The sequence below is a fragment of the Montipora foliosa genome, chromosome 11 (assembly GCF_036669935.1).
Source record: "Montipora foliosa isolate CH-2021 chromosome 11, ASM3666993v2, whole genome shotgun sequence".
NCBI classification, from domain to species: Eukaryota; Metazoa; Cnidaria; class Anthozoa; order Scleractinia; family Acroporidae; genus Montipora; species Montipora foliosa.
Window position 1 is genome coordinate 35,816,105 of NC_090879.1, and position 5,000 is coordinate 35,821,104.

Sequence of the window (5,000 nt, forward strand, 5' to 3'; positions counted from 1 at the left end):
ATCGGGGATTCAATGAGCTCTGAAAAGAGCTCATGGTCAGAGCACTTTTGTTCTCCTTGTTTATTTCCACTCCATGCGTTGACAATTTGTAAAGCACCTTGATTTTTGAGATTTCGATTTAAGGTTTAGTGATTTGCATTAAGCAAGTGAGTGATTTTGAATGAAGAGCTATTTTTTTAACAGCTATTGTTATGCAAACGTATGCTTAGAACAATAGGTTAACAATGTATGCCGCATCATATTTGTAAGGAGTTAACGCAGAATTTAAAATCTCAAATGGATAGTGTCCAATTGACAAGATATGTACAGAATATATTAATAAAAGCATCAAACTTTCATTTCCCAATGTACACTTCTTTGAAACGAGGTTCTCTCACTTAAAAATTGCATTGAAATCCCTACTGGGAACATACTCGCCACTAAAAAATGTCAAATTTTGACAATTTTTAAATGCTAAGTTCTAAAACGTCTTAAAAGTACCTGAACACGAAAAGCATCAACTGTCAAGAGCTTTTGCTGCCGTAGCCTGGCTGTGTAGTCGCGTTGAGCCACAGAAAGGACGCAAAGAATTAAGCCTGGCTTGAGCCTGCGATCCAATCAACTTCAAAAGAACAGCTGAACTTGAGCCCGCAATATGGTAACGTGATACTGGTCAGCCGATTCCTTTTTTTTGACAGGTGGCAATTGAGCATAACATTGATGTCCAATATCAAAGATGTATGGTGTAAACTAGTCAGTGTCAACTGGAGTATTGCCTCCTGGATGAGCGCTAAACTTCAGCATATGATATGGTTACGTGATACTGGTCACATTGGCATACATGGAGGGGTGGACGGACGTACGGTGACCAAAACCAAATTTTCTCTGATCAATGGGTTACCATATTTTCTTAACTATGGTGCTCTGCACATGCGCACCTTTGGCACGTGCGGAGCTCCGCTATTATTTAACATTAAGTCTGTGAGTCCCTCAATTTATAATTTTAATTACACATTATTACACATTTTTGACGCCAAATTGCAAGCTTGGAGACACAAAATGTTTCATATTTTTCACTTTTTACGGACTGATATGGTTTTGGAAATTGTAAGTCCTTTTTCTGGAATATTTAATGCCATCTCCAGTGAGATAAATGGCCTTATTTCAATGCTATTCCTGTTAAACGTTCATTGAAGTCAGGACAGTAAAGTTTTTCCCGCCTGCTGAATCCTGATTGGTCAATTCATATTTCAGGCACGCCAACCGTAGGCAACTTGCAAACTGACCACATTCAACTTATCGTCCAAGGACTCAAGCCTATTTTTTAAACAATTTTTATTTTTCAACTTTCTTTATTTCCTTCGACAGTTTCGTTTGATCACACAGACTTTATTGGAGAGATTGGACAAGATCACGGCAAAAGGAATTTCTTTTGTCCCTGATCTCAAGGGAAAAATCACGTTCCAACTAGGTTGCAAACAGCAAAAAACATTATGTGCAGGATATATGTAGAAATTTTCCAAAAACACACTCCCTTTACCAAACATAAACTCCGATTTTCGCAAACACAAACTGAATTTCCAAAAGCAAAGTCCGATTTTCCAAAAAGAAACTGCGATTTTCCCAAACATAAACTCCGATATTCGCAAACACAAAGTCAGATTTTCCAAAAACAATCTCCAACTTTCCCAAACATAAACTCCGATTTTTGCAAACATCAAGTCCGATTTCCAAAACGTGGTTCCCGTGAAAATGTCAATCATATATAAACAAGTTTAGATACGCCAAAATTCTATTGAAATTTTAGGAAATGTCACGAAATTTGCTGATCGTTTGCTGAACTGCTTCAGAGTTGTGAATGCCAGAGGTCAGCGTCCTTCTCACCCCTCCCCTCAAAGGAACAAGGACTAATTGGGGTAAAGCTATGAAGAACTCGGTTAGGTAATTTTGGGGCTTACCAAAGCCTCCGAGAGATCGGCTCACACCTAAGGGTAAAATCAGGGCTAAACAACTCCTGGTATAGCATATAAAAATAAACATTTACTTTTGTCACCACGGATTCGTCAACCAATCTGATAGCACGCTCGTCTTTTCTGCGAGAGGGAACAGGCCAGACCCATAGGCATGATATTGTTGAGTGGGTGCATGTTAGTGTTGATGACGGGAATGTTTAGGGGGTCCTAAGACGAGGTGCTGTTACGAGATGTTTTGCAGTTGTGTGCAGGTTAGCATGGAAGAATTCTAAATTTGAGAACTCTTATTGCAATAAAATTCAAAAACCTCACAGACACACTCCTCCCACCCAGCTGTCAACTTTGCCTCACAAGTGCTATTATTAAATTTGGTCAGAGGTTGTCCCAAAAGGTAAATATGGTGGCGATCTTCACTGATGTTCACGGTTTTGTCGAGGAAAAACTTTGAGATAAAAAATGACAATGGCAGAGAAAAAGCAACTTAGATACCTAAAATTAATTTGCACCTTTAGGGATCCAGTGGTTGGGCAGCACAGATCGTCATTTTTTTGTAAAATCGTGGAGCGAAATTTGAACACTGAAGCATTATACATGGCAGGGGCCATTCCATTTAAGGACGGTGCCTACTATTGTTATTGCGCATACGTTCTGCGCATCTCCAGATGCTCGGATTTCCTATAGGTAGTGCTTAGTAATGCAGGGAAATTTTTGTGCGGTTTAAATTTATGCGGAGAAAGCAGAACTTAGCAAATGCTCTTGGAATCCAAAAAAAAACTGGGGGTCCCCATGCATTTTTCAGAGATAATTATATCACGAAATTTTAATAATTTAAGAGATTTTAGAATTGGCTCTGAATGTGAAAGAGGCATCCGATGTGCCTACGGCGATGTCTCAATGGTGGCGTGCACAATATTCGTTTTTGAAGATGCCAAAACATGAATGTATTTCTCCCATTTATATGTCATTGACAATATCACTTCACATTTTTAACAGGATGCATGAACTCTCATTAATATACTACACAGATGTCATTACACTAGTGACGTGTATTGATAATATTGACAATAATGAATGTTTCATTGTTTGTAAAGTGATACGCTACTTCAAATGACACCGTCTTACTGTAATTAACTGTGCTGCTGATTCAATGCTGATTTGTGCAGCACTGGAAAATATAAACTGTATATGAACAATATTATTGTACTTCGGTATAGATTGGACATCAAGTTATTGATGTATGAATGGTCTGAATACAGTCAAGATTGAATTGAACTCCAAGTTTAGTTTACTTAACTGACAAAAGACATCCCTACTTCTCAAGTTAAGAAAAGTAAATCAAATGTAAATGCAAAAACTTTAACCTGAACAATGATGCTAACCCTAAGGATAAAAACGTACCAGGTATTTTGTGTTTATGGGACATTTGTGGCCAATAGGAAAATTGAGCGTGCATCAAATTACATGTTTTTCTGAGGGCCTCTTCGTATGAGCCTGGTTGACCGGGCTGGCTTGGATGCTGGAATAAAAATTGGCTTCTGTTCATATGATAAATTGCAGCCCAGTTAGCGAGAAGAAGAGTGTTGATGCAGCTATTCAAGCATGATATATTTTGAGTAAGCGAACTTGAATTAATGTATGACAAAAAAGTTGAGGGTTTAATTATACAGGCAAGGGCACGATGACACGAACACGAAGAAAAGAACAGTAAATATTTTTTAAATTTGGAGAAACGTAACCATATTAAGAAACACATTAGAAAATTACACATTAGTGGAGTTATCTCTACCTATCCACCCTCGATAATGAACGCACAAAAGCAATTCTACACTAAGCTGTACGGCAGTTCTAAAACAAAGTTAGACACTCCAGATGCAGCATTATTCTTTGAAAATCCAAATTTATCAAAGTTATCAATTGAAGCAAGTGAGAAATGAGAAGGAAAAATAACAATGGAAGAATGTCAAAACATTATTAAAACATTCCAACTAGGTAAAACGCCTGGAAATGATGGTCTACCAATTTAATTCTATCATGTATTTTGGTCGTCAAATGGTAAAATGGTGGTCGAAAGCTTTAATGAGACTTATGAAGAGGGAGAAATGTCAAACTCACAAAGGCAAGGTGTCATTACACTTATCTAAAAAACAGGTAAAGACAGAACCCATCTTGAGAATTGGAGACCGATTTCGCTCACTAATGTTGACACTAAAATAGCATCTAAAGTGATAGCAACACGAATAACTAAAATTTTACCAGAGATAATTCACAGCAATCAGACTGGATATGTTTCAGGTCGATACATAAGGGGAAGCAGCTAGATCAATTCTAGATATCATGGAATACACTAAAACATTCAATATTCAGGGTATACTATTATTTATAGATTTTGAAAAGGCATTCGACAGCCTTGAATGGAATTTTATGTTTAAATGTTTAGAAATTTTCGGCTTTCGTCATAGTCTTGTAAGATGGGTAAAAACTTTTTTATAATAATGTATCCAGTTGCATCATAAACAATGGATCTTTTTCTGCTAATTTTGAGTTAAGCAGAGGTGTTAGGCAAGGGGACCCTCTGTCGCCATATCTATTTGTGATCGCAATTGAGACTTTAGCTGCTGCAATCCGAATTAGTACTGATATTAAAGGAATTAAATTAAACTTAGAGGAATGGAAAATTGTCCAATATGCAGATGATCTCACTGCCTTCTTATCTTATTTGACATCCGCACAAAATCTCTTTAAATTACTTGATCGTTTTGGAAAAGTGTCGGGTTTAAAAGTTAATTATACTAAAACAGAGGCAATGTGGATTGGTTCGTGTCGTGACAGTCCCGAGATGCCCTTATCCCTAAAATGGCGCAAAAGTGTAAAAGCTCTTGGGGTACACTTTACTTATGACAGAGAAGTGTCTTTTGAGAACAATTTTTACGACAAGATCACTGAAATTAAAAAACAAATACATCAGTGGAGCTGGAGAGGTCTCTCTTTATTTGGTAAAGTATCAATTATTAAAAGTCTTCTTCTCCCTAAATTGGTATATATATTTTG